At 48.8% G+C, this 24,637-nt stretch overlaps 1 long non-coding RNA gene across 1 annotated transcript; it reads left to right on the top strand.

The window, feature by feature from the left end:
* The first annotated feature begins 2,955 nt into the window (after nucleotides 1–2,955).
* On the top strand, nucleotides 2,956–23,508 carry LOC120835526 (uncharacterized). Its single transcript, XR_013453157.1, has 3 exons — nucleotides 2,956–3,451; nucleotides 3,614–5,250; nucleotides 16,867–23,508. It is a non-coding gene; the product is annotated as an uncharacterized LOC120835526 (long non-coding RNA).
* The last annotated feature ends 1,129 nt before the right edge of the window (nucleotides 23,509–24,637 follow it).

The raw sequence follows: 24,637 nt of genomic DNA, 5'->3' as shown, positions 1-24,637 counted from the left end.
ATTTAATCCAGAACAGACGGCCTTGTTTTCTGTTTTCTGTTCTCTTCCCATTGTGAGCACTGAACCAGTGTGTCTCATATGCTTGGGAACCGTTGAAACGCCACTATGAGGCACGATGAACACCTCCACATGAGTAGGAGAATGGGCCTCACTGCATTCACGCCCAGGTTTAAAATCCTGGCAGCGAGAGCTCAATTCTCCCTCTAGGCAAAAAAAGAAAAGTGGGGGAGTGTGATATACATATTCTATGAAACAGTAAAACGACCTCAGGAGATCCTCCTCGCCGACGCTTAACAAGTATCCATGCTGTATGTGAGGAAACTCTCCAGCTCTATAATATTACTGAAGGTCTAAAACAGCAATACTCCACTCACAGTCTGCGACAGGGTACAGGGGTCCCATCGACGTCTATTAATTCATGTTTATTCGTGTTATTTCTGCAAAAGTGCCCCGGGTACCAAACAATTAGTTATTAACAGTTCGCATCAATAATGTTTTCTCTAAACTGGGAATCTGTGTCCCTCATAAATTTGGCTTTTGACTACAATGGGACACTATTTCTAAGGGATTCGATCAGGCCCTTTTTTACGCAATGTGAGTTGCCATTGGTGAGCTTTACACTGTGTGAGGAGAACAGTAATAACGTGAGGAGTTGACGTGGCCACTGTCACGGTTGGGAGGAGTAATAAAGTTTGTCGCCTTGGTTCACACCACACAGCGTCCGCTCCGTTGTGCAACATAGTGAAGATACAACGTGATCGGATTTGTTTGTGTTGCAATATAAAAGGAAACCTCACTCTAGCAATAATGTGGCAAATATTGCCGTCTGTGTGAAAGTAATCATGAAAAAACAACAGTTTAGGAAAAAAAATACCTTCGTGCCGTATCTTGTATCTGTCAGGTAGATGGTGTCTTATCGCTTGGATGTGACCTTCATGGCTCATTATATTGGAGACTTCAAAGGGAAGTTGTTTTCATGTAATGGATGAATTGCCTGTGTGAGCAAACATTATTGTTGCAGCAGCAGCATAAAATAGGGGTCACTGTAAGTAACAACACAACAACTAAACCCTGATTCAAATAACATGTACATAGATTACCACTTTTCCTTGCATGGATTAAATCACTGGCAATTTAGTGCAACAATAATGGAATGAACGTGGAGTTAATCCAATTTTGCTTCATGACTTTACTCTCTGCGGCGGGGTCCAACGCCATGAGGAATCTCATCAGCGCACTCGAAGCCTTACAGTGAATGGCAAATTACTTGCAGATGCCTTTAGTTGTTACTGGTTGTCACAGGAGCGCCGGGAGTGCGCGTACAAATAGCGCTAAGCAAGCCACTGGGAGTTTCTTCACACGGCCGAGCAAAGAGGTGAAAAAGTTGCTAACTCAGTAAGGCGGTTTGTCAAGAAAAGGTGAACAGCTGTAGGTCGATTATAACCATTAACAGCTTAGCCATTCTTACAGCCGTTGGCCTTAGAGAGTACATTTTGGCACCAAAATGGATTAATCCTGCCTAATTGATGCTTGCCTGCCAGCTCTGTAATCTCATTAAAGTGGACCCATGGAGCAAAATGAGTTGATTTGATTGTTCTCTACATTGATAACGGTGGAGCGGACGTAGATTGTTTATACCAACGCTCGAGAGGGCTCTGTAAATTGCTTTTGGAGGGAAACACATTCTCTTCCAGATCAAGCTTGTGCTCTTTGACGTGTCACAAACATGTTTCTAATCGTTGTCTGCGGGCGTTCCGCACGGGGAGACGTGGATGGGATGTCAAACACATGCCAGGACCAGGAGCCTAATAGTCCTGTTCCGTTGGAAACCAAAGGTCAAAGATCACCTCCGTGACCTCCATCCTCTTTTCATCAGGGGCATCCGGGTTCAACACTACAGAGAATACTCCGAGAAGGCCGAGTACTGGGTTTGCTGCGTTCACTCTGAGCAAAAGAGCCCAAAACCACTCCAAGATTCTGGTTCCAGAACCGGTTCTGTGTGAGGAGGTGAGCTCAACTATCAACTATCCAGCAACAGCTTGGGTTCTCTCCTACGTCCCTGGAGCTCGTCTGCATCTCCAGGAGTTGCCGTTGCCTGCCGCCCTGCGCACATTGCAACTGACCCAGATGCCTAATTAACTCATGAATTAACGAGTAATCACTTTAGAAAGCGTGTATTTTAGACACGTTTGTTTAATTGTACTTTTTAAACACAAAAGCACACACCTGTGACCATCTTGGAGGCAGAATTCCACCTGGTGGAAGATGTTGAACTAGCAACCCTGTTATCGCATTAATCACGGCGACAATAATCTCATAGATCTGCTTTTCGGAACTGCACTGTGCATTTTATTCTATTTCCATTTTTTTTTGCGTCCTTATTATCTGTTTATTGGCTGATTTTCTTTCATGCTCTGATTTTAAATCTCCCTGCTTCATGTTTGGATGTTTTCGATGGTTTTATGTGAAGCACGTTGAATTGCCTTGTTGTTGAAATCTTCTACACAAATGAAATTGCCTCGCCTCGCCTTGCTTTACCGCAAGAAAAAAAGTTTGTGTTTGTGAGCATGAAGACGTGCTGGAAGGAGCCGAACACACACACACACACACAGACACACACAGACACACACCGACAGGGGACAATAGACGTAGAGGGGACACCTGCTCGCCCAATACACCCTCCTCCTCCTCCTCTCCCTCATCCTCCTCCCTCTTTCTCCTCCATTAGGATTCAGTCGGGGTTCGGCTCTGAGTGGGTCGGCCATGCGTGTGCTGGCGAGATGCACTGAATGATAATGAGCTATGCAAATACGTGTGTGTGTGTGTGTGTGTGTGTGTAACGGAGGAGGGGGCTCGCTCGCCGTATCGCTCCCTCCATCCATCCGTCCATCCACTCCTCCTCCACCTCTTCTTCGTTGGTGGTGTGCCGGTTGGAAGGACGCCCCCCCCCCCCCCCCCCCGCGCTTTGACACACTTGCACACACGCAGCAACGCACACCTCCGCTATGTGTCACTACCCGTTGCAGCTGCGTCTCCCCGTCGCTCCATCTACCTACGCTTGCTCTTTTCCCACCTTTTTTTTGTTTTCTTTGCCGTCTGTCAGTCTTTGTCCCTCCTTGTTCTCATCCCCACGCCATCACCACGCCATCACCACGCCATCACCGCTCCTCTGTTTCACAGGAGAAAAAGACCAACTAACGCTCTGGCCGACCAAAGTGAGAAAGAGAAGGAGGAGGAAACAGAGAAAAGTTGAAGAGGAGAAGAAGGCGAGAAGCTGGAGAGTGCGTCTGGAGCGCGGCGGCTCCTCCTCACGCCTTGAGCCCGACTCGACTTTGATGGAATACCCCGGGACAGCGGAGGGCAGAAGGAGAGGGGAGGAAGAGGAGGAGAAGAAAAGGTGAAGGTGAAGGTGGACCGGGAGAAGAAACAGAGAGTGAGAGCCTCAGGAAGGGTAAGTTGACCCAAAACCATAGAAGAAAAATAATCTAGAACATAATATAGAACACGACAGGCAGCTTATCAAACAACTTCAGCAGCTCTGCTCCTTTTGCCATTTTTTCATTTGGCTTTTCATCTCCGTCTCCCTCTCTCTCCCTCGGCTGAGTGTCCACAGGCTCCGTTTGGGATTCTTTTCTTCTCTGATTGCAAAACTGCTCTCCGGACTGGAATCTCCTCTCTCCGTTTTTCTATTTTCTATTCTAATTAATACCCCCTTATGCGATCCCTCAAAGATCCTCTCTCTCTCTCTTTGACTCTGCTTCTCTCCACCACGCTCTCTGTTTTCTCCCCCCTCGCTCCATCTGTCTGCCTTTGAGAAGCAAATAATTGGATGTGGAGTTTGGCTTCTTCGTGGCTGAGCCGGAGGATCGAGGCTGTACGGCACTTCACACACACCATTATGCGCATGCATACACTGGGAGCTCAGGGTGTGCGTATGCGTGTGTGATTGTGAGTGAATGCCGGAGTGTATGTGTGTGTGTGTGTGTGTGTGAACCTCCTTCTTTGCTGATGTTTTGTGTCATTTTTAAAGGGTACGGCTGGTGTGAGTTCTCATTTAATCCCGTGAAAAGACCAAACCAACTTCATGTTTCGGCCCTCTCCAATATCTTAGTCTAAGATGTAAATTTACATTTAAAAAAAGACTAAATGATGCACGACATCATTTAGTCTTTTTGGTAAACCCGTTTGAACAATGAGTAAACAACGCTTTTATTGGACTATTGTCAGTCATCGATGAAAAACTTCTAATTACCCTGATGAGTTTGCAGTAATTGTGGGATTTAGTCAAAATAAACAATGGAGGAACGTGTCGTTGTTGTTTGTAATGGCTTTTGGGTCACAATGGAACTCAGTGTCACAAAGAAATAAGACTTAGGACACACCAGACGCACTTCAGTGTTCTTAGTGTTATCTTAAACGTCACTTTGCTTCTGTTCGTTTTCATCTCTAAAGTCAAGTGTGATCTTCTAAAGCAGCGTCATGCTCTTCACTTTGTCCGCGTCAAGCTGTTGGGGCTCAATTATCAACAAAAAATGATGTGACAAGGCAAGACATTGTTCTCCCAGAGCGAGACGAAACTGGAAGAAAGTGAAAAGGAGCAGAAGAGCGAGAGAGAGAGAGAGATGCTCGACTGTGTGAGAGACCTTTGAAGAGATTGGTGGCAGAGGTATTTCCCCGGAGAGAGAGAGAGAGAGAGCGAGAGAGCGATGAAGAGGACGAGGAGGAGGAGGAGGATCGAGGAGCGCCTGAGACGGGAAGACAGGAGGTTGTGTTGTAATGCTGCAGGCTGGCTGATCCACACTGAGAGGAGACGTGGAAGCCGCTCACTTTTCTGCTCCGAGGGCAGGACGCCAAGTCTCTGGTGGCAACCAAGAGACCCTCCAGAGCCGCACGCACACACACACACACACACACACACGCGCACGCGCACGCACGCACACACACACGGAACAAGAAGGGTCTCCGCTTCACATTTTCTTCTTCTTTTCTTCTTCTACTGTATTTCATTATTCACTAGGTCTCTTTTTTTCCCTCCCTCTCTCTCTCTCCTCTCCACCACCTCCTGGGCCAACCACATCTCCCTCCTCCTCCTCCTCCTCCTCCTCCTCCCTCCTCCTCCCACTACTACTACCGCTGCTCAGCTCCATCCAGTTCAGTCCCATTGTCCTCACGCACACACACCTTGCGCACTCACGTGTGCGCGTGTCCTCCGGAGTGCAGCTGCAGCGGAGCGCCGGGTCCCGGTCCGAGGTGAGTGCGTGTCACCTTCTTATCGGCTAAAACACACTTTTGTTCTCTTTTTTTTCTGTTTTTAGTTTGGGTTCCAAAGCCCGTCACAGTTTGGGCATGCCATCGTGACTCCAACTGTCGGGTCGTGTGTTTGTGTGTGTTTGTGTGTGTGTGTGCGTGTTGTTAACAGGGGTCAACGCGGCCGGCGGTGACATTTTGAACAGCTCCAGGTTGGACAAGGATGTGACAATGTGGCTCGGGCTTGTCCAGACTGCGGGTGTGATCTAGAGTGTGTGTGTGTGTGTGTGTGTGTGTGTGTGTGTGTGTGTTTGTGTAGCCAGAAGGGTTCAGCTCGGTCCGTACGTGCCCTGCTTACGAATCGCAGTGAGTCTCGCTCCCCTACTAGTTCACATGGAGCCCGCAAACACTCCCCGGCTTTGGTTTTTGTTCGTCTTTTCCCATCCATCTTTTTCTATCGCCCTCTTTTCTCATTCCGTTTGATTCAACTTCAGTTACTTAATTGGCCTGCGAATAGACAACAGCGCTGCCAGAGCTGCACCAAATGCAAATTCCCAAACGGGACAACATGAATCTAGATATAAATATGTATAGATAAGTACGTGTTTGAGTCATCTACTTTTTTTATTTGTAATCTGCTTTCCTTCCTCTCTCTCTCTCTCTCTTATGCACACATTCCATGGCAGATTTAAATATTTCCCGGCGGGGTTGGAGGTTGAACAGAAATAGATCTAATTCTAAATCAGGATGGGGAGCTTGGCTCAGTCAGCCTTGTCAGCCCCCCCCCCCCCCCCCCCACACACACACACGCAGCCAGCAGCCACACTAACACTCTGAAAAATAAATAATGTATTCAAGTTCAAAGATGCAAATTTAGCAGCAGAATTCTAAGGAGGGAAAATATAAAGTATGAAAAGAGCTGAACGCTGAAACCCCCACCAACACTTTGGCCTGGATGGTGGACTTGGGGAGGCGTCCCGTGTTTTGGGGGGGGGTTTAAAAAGAACCATGCATCTTGCGCATAATGATGATGTACAATAAACACAGAAGGGGTTTAAAGTGCCGGCTCTATAGAAACGGGACTCTTCGTTGGGGTGTTTGAGCTGCATGGATTTGTGTATATCGGCTGCGGCGCTATAGTTGGCTGCGCCGCAGACAAGCAGCCGGATTAAGCCCCTCGAGACTGGAGTGAAGATACAGATCTCAGAGTCCATGAGCCCCCCCCCCGTGCCCCCCCCGGCCTGTCTGTCTGCCCGCCTGACTCCAGAGCAGCGATAGGATAGGTCACGGGTAGCCAGCTGCCTCCAGCAGAGGGATTGAAAGATGGATATATGGAAAGGTTCGGGGGAGGGGGCTGGAGGTGGCGGGTGGGGGGTGTGGAGAGGGGCAGCAGGTAGAATGAATATGTGTGTGTTTGTGTGTCTAAGTGTGAGTTTTTTGCGGTGGCAGGGGGAGAGATAAAGCTGGATTGGGCGAGGTGTGGGGGGGGGGGGGGGGTGCGGTAGGCTGGATAAGCAGCACCTGGCTTGAGAGAGGAAATAAAAGATAAGGGGCGCACAAAGGGGGAAGTGGGGGTAAGTGTGAGGGGGGGGGGGGTAGAGGGGATTTGCAGGGTGCGGGCGAAGCCTCCGATATCTACCTACAGACAAGACGGACGTCACATCGGGGACCCGCTCGTCCTTTACCTCCTCTCCCCCCTCCGTCTCCCCCGCTAACCGCCCTCTTCCTCTCTTTTTATTTGACAATGAGCCAACAGGGAAGAACAAAAGGAGGAATAATACATGCAAAACCCTTCACCGCAGTCACGGAGGACGGGGGAAAGGGAGAAGGATGAGGGAGGCGTAACATGTGAGGTGATTTGATCAATAAAATAAAATAATCTGCGGAGGGAGAAGATGACAAATGAGTGGAGGAATTTGCAGGAACGGGGGATAAAGTAAGAAATGTTTGCCATTGGTTCCATTTTAGACATATTAATGTGCCAATGTTGTAGGAATGAGTTTCTACCACCTAAACTGCACACACAAGCCGTGTGCACGTTTTGCTGACAATAAACCTCTTGTGGTCGCACAAAATAATCACTTCCCGCTCTAATGTCAAAGGTGAGGGTAGAACGAGGCAGTTACCGAGACCAGTGCGAGGAGGTTGGGTGTGAAATTGCGCCCAGGAGACTGTAATTGGCACTTTTTTTAAACAGTGACCCAGATCTTTCAAGGAAGCGAATTCAGTCACCTTATTCAAATCTATTGAAAACTGATTCATTAGAAATGTTGTTTTGATTTCGTAGCACTGGACATAAGTTAGTTTTTCATCAAAATAGTGATGTTCTCGCATATTTTAAGACGGCAATTGCCACTGGTGCAAATAGCAATGAAGCAGTTTAATTGAGGCGAGTCACCTTCCGTTCTAACCTCGGACCATAGAAACTGCACGCTGCTGACCAGCAGGGGGCGACACCTCTATTTTCAAAACGATGTAAGATCGGCTAGAAGTGGACCCAAGTCCTCCTCGAGGTTGCATTATGTTCATTTAGTAAATTATGGTCGAATAGAAAGAAAAATTGGCGTTTGCTTTAGAGCGGGCTTGCTATGATTGACAGGCTGCTCCCACTACCAGAAATGGCAATGCACATAACGCACACGCACATAATTTGGTAAAATGATCAAGAATTGGTCCAACTGAGGTCAGTTATTCCAATTGATGACATGTGTGGAATTGGAGGATAAATATAATATCCACCGCACATGTCTTCTTGTCTTTAGGTACAGGCTCATACCAAGTACCGATCCGATACAAGTGTGCTTTCATTTATATACAGTTGCTGTAGCTAAAAAGACAATGATAGTTGTAGTCCAAGATGACAAAAACTAAGTTGTAAATTCAGTTCATGGCCCTGACGCACATTGAAACTGCAGCAACCTTTTGTCTTCTCAGCCACAAATTTCATGCATCGCATTCCAAACAAGGTTCAGAAATTCATTTCTAATTGGTCGGCACCAGGTTCGTTGGAGATGTTAAGTGCTGGATACGGAACAGAGGTGCCGTAACACCCGTCACATTTTCCACCGGCGTCCATGCTGCTTTCAACGGTTACCTGCCCGGCTTTGTGGTGCGTTGGGACCGTTGAACATGACGCGCCAGGAAAAAGAAAACAGCTGAACTGATTACTGTAAAAGTATACTGCCTACTTCCAATTAATTGCTACGTTAGCAACCCTATTGAGTAGATCTTAATCAAAAAGCAGAAAGTGAAGGTGATCGTGTTTGAGATTTGATGTGATATTGGTAATCCATGGATGCTGGGATTACTGTATACAGCACATCGAATTGCTGGGCTTGTTGTTTTGGTTTGCCTCACTTATTCAGCCTCCTCTGTAATTAATCGCTGCCGAGTGAACCACAGATCAGACCCCCCCCCTCCACACACACACACACACATATGCGGTGATCACACAGCGGCAATGTTTCTAGCGGCGGTAATTAAAGAACTGTTAGCGGTGAGTGAGTTCCCCTCCATTTGAACTCTCACTTCCATTCCATCCTCTCTTGGTATCTTCCCCTTTTGTCTATTTCATTTCTTTTGATCAACCTCGTATCATCCTTCTTCATTTTCTGTTTTTTTTTGGTCTATTTTTCCCCCTTCCCATTACTCTTCTCTCTCCCTGCCCCCCGCCCTCCTCCTCTCACATTCTTCCTGCTTTATCATTGTCTCCTTCCTCTTCCTCCTCACCTCCATCCTCCACCTCCCCCTCTCCTTCATTTCCCTAGAGGTGAACCAATGTGTGCACGCTGTTGCAGCAAAGGGCAGAGCTGGATACACACAACTAGTCTAGCGGAGGTGAGTACAGCATGTGTGTGTGTGTGTGTGTGTCTCTTTTCGGCACGCTCACACACGTGCACCTTGTAGACACCGCAGGTGCTGCATCAAGATAAATGAGCCGTCATTAGCCAATCAGGTCAGCCGGTGGGAGGGCGACGGGAAGCCGAGGAGCGAGATCAGCTAGTGGAGGTCAAGCCTCTGAAGGGGGGAGTTGTGTGAGCGCGCGCGTCTGCGTGTGTGCGCTCGCTGGTGTCTCTCTGAAGGCTCGAGGAAGGATAATTTCCGGAGAATAAGTTTTTCTTTTCCTCCTCTTCCTCCTCCTGCCTTTCCCGTCCGTCCATCTCCGTGAAGCGGAGGCGTGCCAGAGATTTGGGGCCTCGTGGTTCGGCGGCCTAATTGGCACCCCCAGCCCGTTGTGTTCATCAGCGGCTCATCGAGAGTGTGAGGGACGGAGGCTGAGTGGGGGCTGTTTTCTGCCGGATGGGGACAGAAATGTCGCGTTGTGTTTTTTAATGTCTGCTTCCCGAAGCACGTCTCCCGGTCTAAAGAAAGGGCTGTGAAACCAATTTGAAACAAAATTTAAACTTTCTCATCACGGCACCGTAATCAATCAATATGTGAGTGTGTGTGTGTGTGTGTGTGTGTGTGCGTGTGTATGTGTGTGTGTAGGGGCGTGATTCTTTGCCCTTTTAACATTTACTGCAGCTAATACAAATGGATTTATGCATAAAAGGCGCCGGTTCTCACAGCCAAATTGCTGCTGGCAAAGGGGAAGGTAAATGATTAACCCCATGGAAAAACTCTAATCTCCCCCCTTCTCTCCCTCTATGAATGTGTGAATGTGTGTGTGTGTGTGTGCGTGTGTGTGTGTAGGGGGGCATTCAGGATGGGCGGCGGCCCTCTTTGATCGCTAATCCTTTTTTCTGGCCTGACTTTCTATCCGTCGTTCCTGTTTTTGTTCGTCCTCTGCCCATCTCCTCTCCCGCGGCGTCTGCACTGTGAGCGGCCCACAGGAGCATATTTTGGACAGGACGTCCCTCTCCCTCCCTCTCTCTCTTATCTGCCTCTTCCTTTCCCTGCGCTTCTTTTGGAGTGTTGGTTCTAAGTTCTGACACCTCAGCAAGTTAGCGGCCTGTGATCATTCCTTCTCTCCGCGCGGGCAGAGAAGCAGGTCTACTGCTGAACTCCACAGTCCAACTTCTTTCGTCTACGTGCAGCCAAAGCTTATGTGGGACGGGTGCTTCTCAAAACCACAGCTTTCTTCGTTGAACATAATCCTTTTCTGACTCCAGCTATTGAGGTCTTCTGTCTCTACCTCCCATCTCTCTCCCTTCTCCTTCTCTGAGATCCGGGTGACCTTTCTGTCTTCGTTCCCCGTACGCGGTATATAAGTTTCATTCCGCTTCTCAGTTTCAGGTAAGCTGTCCAACCAGCTAAGGCCAGAAACATTTCTGCTCTCACACACACACACGCACACACACACACATACTGTGAGTCTGTGTGTCACTCAGCCCTCGGTCACCAGCGAATACCTCGCAGCATTATTATTCAACGCGCTCATAACTTCTTAGAGGAGCTCTGGAAATCGCCGCGGCTTCGTCGAGGCTTCACAACAGCGCCAGTGTGTTCTTACACACACTTTATACTGCGTTTTATGATGGTAAATTCCTAATTCATCAAGTTGCAAACTTGTGGGAGATATTCCAAGCAGCTGTGCAGGAGCTGCAGCAAGCTTCTCCCACCCCCCATCCGAGATCCAGGTACTCCGTAATGCTGGATTAATCAATTAGTCGATTGGCATAAATCTAAATATTCAAGCCTGACATAAGCACCTTTATTCATTTTCTATACTGTTTCTGTGAATATTTTATTAATCCCTAAGGATTCTTGCCAAAAAAATACATCTTTGAACATATGATAATTCACCTCGATCCAAGCGCATGATATATCTAGTTCCCCTGCCAAGTTTTACCCAGATTTGTTGTTTTAGATGTAGTGTTATCAGGGGAATCCCTCAGAAGACCTCGAGTCCTGATCCCCGCACCCCGAACGAGCATCATCACATCTTCAGAAGTTTGCCATCAACATGGAACCAAAGAATCCCGTCGTGGTGCCTTTCCTTCATCAAGAGACCGTCCCGGGTTTATTTGTTGCATTGCGCTTGACAAAAAGCACGTATGGATGTTGAGTAGAGCGAGATGGCAGATATATTTAGTTGCAGGTGGAGTGGTGGTGTAGGTGTATTTTTGTGTGTGTGTGTGTTTGGGGAATTTGAAAATGTGTGTGTGTGTGTGTGTGTGTGTGTTGAAGGGGACAAGCACAAAGCACTGGCTTGTGGGGAAGATAGAAAGCTCCTGTGTGCTACTGAGTCAATAAGGTCTTTGTTCACTGGGACTGGGAGACAGTTAGGCGTAAGGACACACTGAGACTCCCAACGCACTACAGTGTACCTGAACCGACACACACACACACTCAAGCGCACACGCAGTATTCAAATACCTAAGCCTGACAGGATGTCATTCAATCGCTGTCCACAGTTCCTGCTTTACCTCCTTTATCACCTTATCAGTTCCCCCCTGACTTTCTCCGCTCTTTCCTTTATCTCTCTTTCGACATCCATCTTTCCCTCCCTTCTCATCCCACCCACCGTTGCCGTCTTTGTTTTGGAGAAACGGTTCCTGGTTGCGTTTTTTTTTTTTTTTTTCCAGCCCTCTCGGTTATCTCGGGTGGGAGTTTTCACCTGAGAACAGGACAGAGGGCATTTTGTGTGGGACAAGGGAGCCAGGGACACCGAGAGGGAAACAGAGAGATTTGGGAGTTGCAGGTAGAAAGGGGGAGGGGGGTAAAAAAAAAAGGGGGGAGACAAGAATGCTTCGGATACAGGTGAAGTCTTTGTGCGGGACCCCAGGAAAATGTGCAGGAATCCGGGACGAACTGGCGGTTTTTACATCCACGGGGTGGTAAAGAGAGAGAGCGGAGGTCGGGTACGAAGGCACGGAGACAGGGAATGAAGAGCTGGAGACCATCGGTGTCTCACTCCGTCCAATGAGGGAAACCACTTGTGGCCACGCAGATCAAACTTGCAGGATTGTAAGTAAAACCAAATCCATTTAACATTTATACCATTTATACAAACATTTCACTGCTTTTTAAAAGCAGGCAAAAAGTGTGAATTTTGCAGATTATAATGTTCTTCTTTAATATTTAATGACGTAAGATACAAAATCCAGATGCAAACGAGAGCTTTAGGATTTAGGATTGGAAATATGAGTAAAACTGCTCTTACACACGAGTAAGGACGTTTTGTTTCCTACTTGTATTATCAGTAGAAGTCGGCACCTGTTAGCACGAATCCCGCTCACATAGAGTGTTTCTGCTTTGTGTGTGTGTGTGTGTGTGTGTGTGTGTGTGCTTGTGTTTGTGTGCGTCTGTCTGGCCCGGTATAAATAATGGATAAAGTTTAATAAGCTTTTTGTGGAACGTCTATGGGCTGTTGACCGTCGGGATCATTATTTAGGATATTGTCAGTCAAACTCAAAAGGCACAACGCTGAGCCCCTCTGTGTCCCTGCGCACGCACACACAGTTCGGCTGTGCGCACACGTGCGTTGCCGCATCGCTCGGCGCAAACGACAATTGCCCTCGCTGTTCAAACAAGGCGAAAACAAATGAACCACATCGTCTGTTTCCACAGAGGATCTCGATAAGACACAAATCAGCTCACAGGCACAAAAACGTGAACAAGGTCGGGAAAACGAAGGAGTAAAACAACAATGGACAACTTTGATATTAATCCTTGAACTTTCTCTGAGTTCCCGCCCCATTTTATTCTTAAACCCTGCTTCCTTCTATCTTACTTCTCCTAATCTCAGCATGTCCTTCCAGCCCTCGTGCCTGTTGCTCGAGCAGCCTCTTAAAAAGTAGGGATCCCCGTCCGTTGTGTCAAATGTTCGTATACCAGATGCAGAGAAAACGTTTGGTTACTAGCAACCTCTGAGGTGTGTTTTTGGCCTATGATCTTAACAGAAGTTGGACTTTTTGGGGAGATTGCTTTCTTTCTGAGAGTTGGATTAAAAGGTTGATACCACTCTCCCATCTGTACGTAAATGATGAAGCTTGCAGGACGATATATCATATTTATTTGTTTCCGGTAACCACCCCCCCAAGTATAACAGAATATTTGTGGGGATGTCCCCCAGTTAAATCCAACAGGGATTTCAATTAAAATTCCTCACATTTGACTACACCACTAAACATTGTGTGTGTTTACAATGTGGATATTATTTGACAGCAGAGGGCTGTTGGCTCCCAACCAAGCATCTCGAGGAAGAGCAACGGGCCTAAAATGTCACGTGTTGTCCAGTGGGATTACAACTTCATCTGTCGATACCCCGGATACCTCGTTTCCCCCAAGACTTATTGTCAAAGACATGCCTGTAACTGAGGGGTGGGAGACGGGGTTAAGATAAATGCTAGTGCTTTTGCCCAATGGGAGACCTTCTGGGTTGCAAAAGGTACTTAAAAGTCAGTGGATTTTTTTTCATGTGCCGTTGAGCAACTATCATAGGGAGGAACCAGGCGCAGCCTCCAGCTATGCACCAGTTCCCTTTATGAAGTCATACAGCTTATACACCTCTCCGGTTGCTAAAGGGTGTGAATCAATTTATTGATGGATGGACGTCATTTTATTCTTGTTCAAATTGCAGCTTGATGCATCGGAAGAAGCCAACCAATTATTCAAAGGAGGAGGTCCTTGGGAACATCACCTTGAAATGAATCCTTTACTATGGAATTTTTATCGGAGTTGAATAATTACAATTGATTTTTTCCTTGGTCAACATGATGAAAAACAAACAAATATTAGACCAAAGCAAATTTGGATTCCACTACAGAAGTCTCATTTCTGGACGGTGCAGGGCTGCAATCAGAGACTCTTTTCATTTGTGTTTATTTGTGGACGCAAGTGGGCGCCTCGCCTCCTTCCTCCACTCAGCCGATGCTGACTCATCCGTTTTTGGGGGGGATTTTTTGGGCCAATTAAATAATTCAGAGTTTTTTTTTTTTTTTTTTTATCTGTTTCATATCTGTGCTTGCCTGTAAAAGAACCCCCAGTAATTACACACCCACCAAAACAAGATGCCAACAACTCTCCGGAATGGAGAACGAAGGAAAGAAAAGAGGCAATAAAGGGGGCGGCGGGGCGAGAATTTGCGGATCAGGAGAGAACAGAGCGCGGGAGACAAGTGTATCTTCAGCACTGTTGTAAATCCTCTACGCGGCTTTGTTAAGCTGTCAGACAAGCCAAGGGTGTTAAAGGCGCGGGGCGGGAGCGACGCACACACCTGGAAAAAGTGTACCACTGCTGTCGGCTCGACTGGCTCACTGCTGTGTTTTATGGCTTTCTATTCCTATGTGATTTTCTCTGGCATGTCACATAGGGTCTAAAGCCATTGGGTACAGAGTGGGAGATCTGCAGACGGGGATAAGATGAATATCCGGAATGACAGAAGAGGGATTAGAGAAGAGCGTATCGAGGTTTAATAGATGTATTTACACACACACAGACACACACACACACACACACACAGGCATAGCCTGAGGCCTGTCTCTCCGCTTGCAGGCAACTCGGAGTCTTGCTCAGCTAATTGCTCCCATAAGAGACAGGTTGAAGCTCATATCAATCCCTAAAGCCACACACAGAGACACAGGGACACACTTTTTGGGTCTGTGCTTGTTGTCACCCATTCTCTCCACTTGCATTACGAAACAAAAACACATACATACGCACACCCACACACACACACACGTTACACCCTCCAGCCAGAGCTGCTGATGCTGCTGACTCAGGTTGGTATTTAATGAAGCTCTCAGTTTCACCTTGCGTGTCCTAATCTCTGTGCTCCTTCGCAAATTGGCAGTCAGCTTGCCACGCTGGAGAAAAGCGCTAACATTAGGGGTTCGGTCAGCCTCAAGACTACTTCGGGCTGAGAGTCTGTGTGAGCAAGAGAAGGAGGAAGAGAGTAGAGAGAGTAGTTCAAGCACAATGGGAAGAGAAATGTGAGAAGGAGAGTAATGGCAGTGTTTCAGCCCTTCCCTGTGAGTGACAGTGCTCAATAGACCACCAGGCCAGTCTTTACCGCATTGCATGTGCAAGTCTGCGGTGTGTGTTGACCGACCGATCCACTTGACTGCAGTAACTTTCTCTGCATTGAGTGGGGGGTTTTTTTGCTGATGGCGCTGCAAAAAAACGTCAAAGACACAGACGCACATAAACACTCACGGAGCCTTGATGATTTTTGACAGCTGTCCGCTATATATTTAGTAGATTCAATCGGTTTTCCAACTGTAGAGCGGCAGTTGATCAAAATGATGATGATACATCACAGGCAATTGAGAGTGGGAGCCATGTGGTAGCTTGGGAGTACGTTCCTGACCACGTGGCCATAAGGGTTCAACTGAGGGTACGTTCCCGACCATGAAGCCATGAGGGGGTCGAGTGAGGTTACGATCCCGACCATGAAGCCATGAGGGGTCGAGTGAGGTAATGATCCCGACCATAAAACCATGAGGGGTCGACTGAGGGTACGTTCCCAACAATGAAGCCATTAAGGGGTCGACTGAGGGTACGTTCCCGACCATGAAGCCATGAGGGGTCGACTGAGGGTACGTTCCCAACAATGAAGCCATTAGGGGTCGACTGAGGGTACGTTCCCGACCATGAAGCCATGAGGGGTCGACTGAGGGTACGTTCCCGAACATGAAATGAGGGGTTGACTGAGGGTACGTTCCTGACCACGTAGCCATAAGGGATCGACTGAGGGTAGTTTCCTGACTACGTAGCCATAAGGGGTCAATTGAGGGTACGTTCACGACCAAGTAGCTATGAGGGGTCGACTGAGGGTACGTTCCCGAACATGAAGCCATGAGGGGTCGACTGAGGGTACGTTCCCGACCATGAAGCCATGAGGGGTCGACTGAGGGTACGTTCCTGACCACGTAGCCATAAGGGATCGACTGAGGGTAGTTTCCTGACTACGTAGCCATAAGGGGTCAATTGAGGGTACGTTCACGACCAAGTAGCTATGAGGGGTCGACTGAGGGTAGCTGGCTCATTAACATTTAAAGGAACAGGCACTCAAAACAGGTCACTCTGTGGAGGGCTGTTTTAGACAGGGTAAAAAGAGTGCTGTTTTAAATGATCCTTGGAGTATTTTGACCAAAGCATGTTACAGACATTTCAATAAGAACCCAAGGAACCATATCCACCTGTGGTAAAATGGGCATACGATGGGTTCTTTAATGTTTTCACAGCTTCATGTTTTATTAAAATCTCATTGCAAACATTTTTCAGCTCGAGGCCATCCTCCGAGCAGAGATTTAACAACCCGTTCCTGCGTGTGTCAATACTTCTGGAATAATTTGTGCTGCACAATAACGGCATCAGTGCTAAAAATGTATAGCACCACTGTGCTGGGAGGCAGGCAGCAGCCACTGCACAGCATGACATGGAAACTGCATGCACACTTCAACAGACCTTTCACTTTAGGACAGTCCTTTCGGCGAACCGCAAGTGATTCAAACACAGCCGGATGAGGCAGAATCTTTTCATCATAGAGTTCTGTGAAATCAGGAACTCACTTCGCCTCAATGCCTTCCTTTTCCTTTGATACCAGATATCCATTTTGTGTTTAAAAGACTCGTGACGTGTGTATGATGTCCTGGCAGATTTTCCAAATGACGGCGGCACCGTCCTAACAACTACAATCCTCTCTTCTCCCCCCAATCCCTCTTCCTTCTGCAGGTCTTTGTGGATCCGCTGCGGCGTCTGACAGGCCATGCCCTTCACCTGCGCCTGCTTCTGTGGCCTGAACAGCTTTTACCGTGGACTGGGAAAGAAGAAAAGGGAAAAAGTGGAGGAGGAGAAGGAGGAGGAAGAGGGTGACCGATGGAGGGATCAGGAGACAAAGGTGTGACAGCGCTGCTGTCCTCACCTTCATCAGGGTATTATCCTTTAACAGACTGCAATGTACAGCCCTGGGTTGTATGCATTAAGATACTTTAACAGGGATTGTTAGGGCGCCTCATCGGGGTACAAGCTTTTTATCGTTTATAACAGAGAAAGGTTTCTGTCACATAGGTTTCAGGATTGACATGTTTTGCTACTTTTTGAGCTTTATAAACTCAACAATGCTGTCTCAAGCCATATTCTTTAAGAAACCAAACCCCTATTAACTCAAGCTCAGTGCCCTTAACCGTGCTACCTGCGCTCGAATTTTCCCTTGGCACCGTTTGATCCATTTCTCGCCAGTGGACTGTATCAGGTCCCCCCATTTCTCCCCCCAAATCATCTCCCCACCTAGTTGCTTTTGTTAGACTTTGCAGTAACTTCAGCCAAGAAGAAGAAGTGTACAGTTTTTTTCCAAAGTCACACTGGAGGGCCGGGAGCCTCATCTTGGCTTTCACGCCTGAGCTGGGCCCGATTGAAAGCAGAGCAGCTGTCCAATCAGCGGCTTAGCTGAAGTGTGAAGATAGGAGTCAAGGGGTCAGGATGAGCAACAGGGCTTTACGAGACATCCCTCCTCTGATGCCATAGCATCTCAGTCTCATCAATAGGGAGACAAGTAATTAAAAAATACACTCACACACACAATGACGCGGGCCCATCCATTAATGTCCCGCCCGGTGGGAGTGGAGTGTCGCTCCGTAAATGCCACCGCCGTGCGCTTCTAGCTGCCAGCCGCGTGGCAGTGCGCGACTCTGCGTGCTCGTCTGTCTCCTCGACTGCAACAATAGCCTTTGAAAGCCTGAAACAGTGGCCAACAGATCTATTCAGCTGCCACGGAACTGGCTTTTCACGATTGCCCATCGAGCCACAAACACACACGCAGGTCTCATTAGGCGCATGCCATTATGCGTGGCACGTCCGGTCGGGCGGCAGAGATGTAATTAACCTTTTCCTGCAGGAAACAGATGCCTTACGCACACACCGCACACACACACACACACACACACACACACACACACACGCGCGTCTGCTGTCAGGGAAACAAAGCCGACGTCACGGTGTCACAGAGAAACAAAGCCCCAAAAGAGCCGCCTGGCACTCTCTGATAATCCCCCTCACCCATATTTACAATCAGGGCTTAGAATACGCCTCGCCGCCGCCGTCTCCTTCCACTGCCGCACTCAGTTACCAGCACCACCACCATCCGTGCCTCCACCCATCCATCTTCTTTCCCTCCTATCTGTCCACCTTCCATCACATTCACCCGTTACCTTCCTCGATCTCTTCCCCTCATCCATCTTTTACATCCCTGCTGCAAAACTCCTTTGCGGGGATTTGGTTTATCGTCAGTGTGTCGTACGCGGCCTTGCACGCCATCAACCGCAGATTATCGCCCACCCACACGGTGACTCTCTTCATCCCCGAACAACAGGAATTTATTTAGGCGGACCAGAAGAAAACTGCTTCACGACAGATTAATGCACGGCCCCGATAGCGTCAGCGGGTGTGTTTCTGTGCTTCTGTGTGTTTACTCATTTCCCAGCTGCAATCGGCGAGACGAGACAAAGCTGAAGACATTTCACAGTGCGGAGCACCTATTATGATTCACGGTGTTACGACGCGGCCCTAATGAGAAAAAGAGAGAATGGGAAGAGGGGCTGTAAAGGGATAGACGAGGAAGAGAGAGAGAGAGAAAGGGGGGCTAACGCTGGAGAGAGCAGTCATGCTAATTGGCTACAGTGGATAACTTTCTGAGGCGAGGGTGAGTGTGTTTGGTGATGGGCGGGGGGGCGAGAGGTGGGGGGCAGGGGGGGGGGGGTTTCAGAGAAAAGAACAGCCTGATCTGTCAGCGTTACACTCATTTAACGCTCCCTCCATTTCACCTCTTTAATGAGTAAAATATTCGCTCCAGTAATGGCGAAAGACTTGAAATTGGTAACGATTTGTTGCTCTCTCACACACACACACACACACACACAGACCATTAGGTGGCATAGGGGAGGGGTGGGGCTGGAGGGAGGATAATGTTGGCCCGAGTGGGTGTGTGTTTTCCCCCTCAAGCACGACAAACCAGTCCTTTATGGATCATGGCAATTTTCAGGGATGTTTAACTCAAGGACAAAGAGCTAAAAATAGAAGGGGTCGTGCACAACTTCCGCACAGCATGGAGGGGAGGTGGGAGAAGGTGTGTGTGTGTGTGTGTGTGTGTGTGTGTTTCGGTGGGTGGGGGTGGCGAAGACAAGTTTTGTCGCATTAGATTTGGGTCAGAAAACGAGGGGGAGAGCCGACGAAGCGGAGAGTGTTGCAGACGGCGGCGGAGATTCATCACTCGCTGCTCGCGCTTGTCTCCTTCGACGCATCGCCGCGACCTCTCCTGCTCACCTTTCCTCCCCCAGGTTGGCAGAACCAGTGCAAGTGACGAACAGGTGAAGGGAATGTATGAAGTTAGAGGATAATCCACATCTAGATAATATTAACATTTGGTGTTCCGGTACCTTGAAGTAAAATGAGCACACACATACTGTGGCAGATCCCAGCAGGGATGTTTCTTTTGGTCGGAGTCCGCTCCAGTTTCAAAGATTATAGTTATGCCATTTCATTTTGACAAACGCTGACATACCATTCTCTCCAATATTAGCTGAGAGGTACAATACCTGTATGGTTAGCGTAAGGGGAAATGCGAAACGATTAAATTAGCATATAGACGGAACTCCTCGCAAGACAGCCAAAAAAAAATCGCATTTCCCCAAATGTCAAACTATGCATTGAATCAAATGGGGAGTATGTTGATTTACCTTCTATTACTTGAGAGATTGAACCAAATAAACCTGACAGAAGTGCCTTGGTCAAGGAAAAAAATAACTTCCTCATCACTTCTGAGTACCTTTCTCCAGGAACAATACAATTCATCTCTCGCATTAATAAACAACTCTTCTTCCCTCATGTGCATCAGACAGTCGTCCCTCTATTACATTCTCCACGCCTGCTCTAGTCGTCCTAATGAAGACAAAAGAATTGGTCCCACCAAGGCTAATTAAGAGGACTGAGATACAGACGCGCTGACAGCCTGCCGATGGACTCAGGAGGGAAGCGCTTAGAGCTCCCTGCCAGTCACGGGGCATCAACGAAGCGAATGGGAAAAGGGATGGCGAGGGCAAAAAAAAAAACAAGCAGAGGAAGAGGAGCGGAATAGGGGTGGGGGTATACAGCGTAATTGAGACTGTAATGGGTTTTGTCAGAAGCACCTGTCAGGGTCAAGTTAAAACGATTTTGGCGCGAGGGAGACGGGAGGGATGGGAGAGGGGAGAAGGGGGGGGGGGGGGGGGGGCAATTGGAGTCAGGATCCCGGTGAGGAGAGGCCCTCGTCCATGCCAACCTCACCTGATTGCCAATTTGTGCCAGTCTACAGACATCAAACGCCCCCAAACACGAGCCCCGCGCAGACACACCGAAAGAGGAACGCGTTCGATCACACTCACACACGGACGCCGACGTCAAGCTACCCGCGCCGGGCTGATTGGACCCATCTAGCCACTTAACGAGGTGTCCACGGTGCCGACCCTGAGCTGCGTGATTGGGATATAAAGCCGCCGCCGTTAAATATCTAATTCTCCGCCCACGTCTGGATGAAAATAAGGCGCGGCGCTGATTAGATTGCAGCCTGCTGCGCCAACCCGCCGGGTCTGCGCCATGTTCGTTACCAGCCCTCGACCCCCTCCCACCCCACCCCGACAGGTACCGTACCCGCCCCCGCCCCCGGGCCAATCCCATCTCGGTTCAGGTGCTCCTGCCAACCACAAACAGCCTATTTTGTGATGGAAAAGCAATTCCGACACCCTCGAGAGTTGAGGTCGATGCCTGCGGAGTGATGAAATTAAGTTGAGTAAAATGCATTTACAAATCAATGTTAAAGCCGCACCTGGAAAATTAAACATGTGACAGCCCCCCGAACGCCAGCGGGACGCAGCTGATTTAAATTTAGAACCTCTGACACAATTGAATTCTTTTAGGGAAATATCAGTGAATACCCCGCTGAGGTGAAGAGGTTCAGGCGCCGTCCTCTCGGGACGAGTGCCATCAACTATTTGACAGCGGAATTTCTTCAGGCAAATAGTAAAAAGCCCAACGTTTCCCCTTTGCTGATGATTGTTACGTAAAACGAAACGAAACAAAAGCCGTAGAGTGAGCGACATTAACATGAAGACATTTAGCTCCAAAAAGTCATTGCAAGTCTCATACTATTAACTATGATCTCTAAATAATCCCCCGGGAAGCTTTTGGGGAATGTAACCCGGTTCACTGCCATGGTTTGGCTTTCCTTGCAGTTATCCTTAATAATCTTAAGTGTCAGGATTTAATACGAGTAATGAGAGCAGCCACTTTATGTCCGATTCATGTGTTCGAAAGCGGAAAAAAATCTGCCGGAGGCCTCGGAGTTTGTGGGCTGAAGGTTAGAAGAGATGCACAAATCCACATGGACACGGTGTCTTTTTTTTCATCACCTCTGAAAGAATCATCCGCTCAACTCTTAAGCAACTTCTGCAGCTACTCCGGTCCATCGCCACCTTCAGCTAACACGTGGCCTCAAAACAGAGAGGAAAAGAAATGTATATGGAGTCATGTTTTCATTCGATGAAAACTTTCCTAATTGTCTTGGCGCCTGATGCTAAATCCCCATCACCAAAGAAATCAATTCCTCTCCACTTTCTCTTCATTGTGCTCTGCCCCCCGTTCTCCCGTCAGCCGCCCTCCCCAAACTCCCACTTGCACTGGTCGATAGCGGAACGGGCATCTAGCAGTGGCTTTGGTCTAAGTGAGGGATTGATTTTTGTGTGGGTGGGGGGAGGGGGGGGGGGGGGGGTGTAACTATGGGGCTTGAGTCGCAGACCTCTTCTCTAAAATGCTCCCTGATGAAGTCTGTGATTTAGTTGTGCTCAAGAACAATACTTGTCATTAGGGGCTGATAGCATTCATTATGAGCGACGCGGCGGCGCCACTAATGAGGCCAAACACCTCGTTCTCCTCCAGACACAACGAAGCGCGGCCGAGGCGCACGCAGGGAGACGCCACATCGTCCCGATTGCAGGCTTGGGTTTCACTCTCGGGGGGCCACGTTGGCTCATCAGAGCGCCCCGGAAGCGAAAAGTGGCTGGACGGGAGTCTTTGTTTTGGAAGCTCCGCTCATAATATTTACTGAGGCGCTGGTATTGTCAGACGCACAATGACAGGCTCCCCCCCCCCCCCCCCCCCCCCCCCCCCCCCCCCCCCCCCACTCCCCCCCATCCTCCTGTCCTCCCGTCCTCCCGGCCCCCTTCCATCCAAAGCCGATGAGCACAGAGCGCGTTCCCATTGTCTGCATTCTAAATGCTGCTTCGGGATTTTGGGCCTTTGTGTGTAAATTCTTCCCTCCCCGACCTGTGCCTGTCCGCCGGGGTCCGACTGCATGGAATCTCCTCTCTTTCCACAGATGTTCTGTATTATTCAGAGATCTGGACCTTTTTACGGACGAGAGGGAAAACGGCAAAGCAGAAACGCAGAGCGAGAGGGAGAAAGAGAGAGAGGGAGAGAGAGAGGGAGGCTGCCCGGCAGAGTAGCATCAACAGTGAGATACATGAACAGGAGGTCAGAGAGGTGACGGACGGACGGGGGGGGGAGGGGTGGAATGGAGGGGGGGGAGAAAGGGCGAGAGGCAGAAAGTGTGTGACAGTGAGAGCGGGAGGAGAGACACACACTGCATCACAAAGGTTGCCTCACATTGACAAAAACCCACCGACCAATGCTTTGGCCAGGCAGCGCTGGCGCACACACACACACACAAAACCTGCCACGTGCTGCGTGTGTGTGTGTGTGTGTGTGTGTGTGTGTGTGTGTGTGCTGGTGGTCCGCATGCTGCAGAAGAGTGTTTGAAATGCAGAGCACGTCCTAGGGAGCTCCTTTTGCAGTAAAGCCTCATTAAATAGACACTTGCCTTAAAGCAAGGATATACTGCCAGGACCACACACACACACACACACACACACACGCTCAACACCAGAGATTCGCTCAGGCCACAGAAAGCAACGCACACTCAGAAAAGACTTCAGGCGAGTCCAATAGAAATCTCTGTGGAGAAATAAAAAGAAATGCGACAGAGTAAACGTCCTCCACCACCCTCCTCATTCCTCCTTGTTCCCTGTCCTTGTTCTTCATATGAATAAAGTTGAATCCATCCACACCACACGCCCACGCGCCGCTCTCCCATCTCGCACTGATATTGTATTCATGTATATTTGATTGTGTCGACTCGGTGGAGATTAGCGATGCTGTATCTCGTGTGCCTTTTTAAAAATGCATCTATGAATAAATAACGTGTGTATCCGCTGATATATTGCCAAAAAGCCATGATGAAATGATAATGTAATAACTGTCGCCGCGTTGAATAAAGTGGAGCGCTACTCATTCTTTCTGTTTATTTGAGGGGGGTTTTATCGGGGGGGGGGGGGGCCTGATGACATTCTCCTTGCCACTGACAGTGCGTTTTAATAAAGAGAGAGCTTTTTTCTATACATCCGAGTGCTGCATGGTTATTTGGAGAAATTAATAAAGAGAAACGAGCCGTATCCCCCCCCCTCCCGCACCTCCCGAGGCCTTCTAATTGACAGCGATAGCGGTGACTTGTCTCCTGGGCTGACGTCGGGGGGGGGGGGCCTAATAAAGATGCATCACTACTAGGATGTGAGGATGATGCTGATTGCGTGAGTGTCACCCCCCCCCACACCCTTCCACACCGTCGTCCCTCCCTCCCTCTCTGGCCCCCCTCCTCCACTCCCCATGCAAGCTGATTAAAGTGATAAATTGCGCCAAAAAAGAGCAGGAAAAATAAGGCTGCAATGAAATTGGTCTCAGTAACGGAGGCGGGGGGAGCGGCGCGGCGTTGCGATGGAGAGAGGCCTCCCATCGCGCCCTACGATACAAATGCTGATTCTGATATCGCCTGCTCCATTTCCTCAAATTCATAATTGCTGTGACATTTCACGCGGAAAAATCTCCGGCCTCTCCGTGAACCAGAAATACGGGCCCGCGCACGTGCACGCGTACTTGCTGCCGCGTGCATCCTCTCATTAGCATAGCAACAGCGAGCTGACCGTCCGCCAAGGGATACGGTAACCCAGGCAACCGCAGCCTGACCCAGTCCGAGAAGCCAGAGGCATGATAGTGGGATCCTGGTGTGTAAACACTTGCAGGGTCCATAAAAATGGCTGCAGGCAGAGGCGAGGATTTGCAATTGTTTTTTGATGCAAACACGTTTTTGTTCTGCAGAACTTTGAATGGTGTCTAATATCGCCATATCTAATAAGCCCTCGTGCACGTACATTGGCCAACGTAGCGATGTCAGCGCCACGGCCGAACCCGCAGAACTACTTCAGCTTACGTCGCTCATCGGGTTATCGACGCCTTCCTCCGCCCGCCACGGAGCATTTACCCACCACAGGCCCTCCTCTCTTCCTATCATGGATCGGCGAAAGTCAAAACAGCGAAAACAACATGGATGGGGTTGAAGCGGACGCTGGTGCTCCATTGGCCTCTC

The sequence above is a fragment of the Gasterosteus aculeatus genome, chromosome 17, assembly GCF_964276395.1.
Source record: "Gasterosteus aculeatus chromosome 17, fGasAcu3.hap1.1, whole genome shotgun sequence".
NCBI lineage: Eukaryota > Metazoa > Chordata > Actinopteri > Perciformes > Gasterosteidae > Gasterosteus > Gasterosteus aculeatus.
Note: the sequence above shows the minus strand (reverse complement) of the source record. Positions and strands in the feature narration are given on the sequence as shown.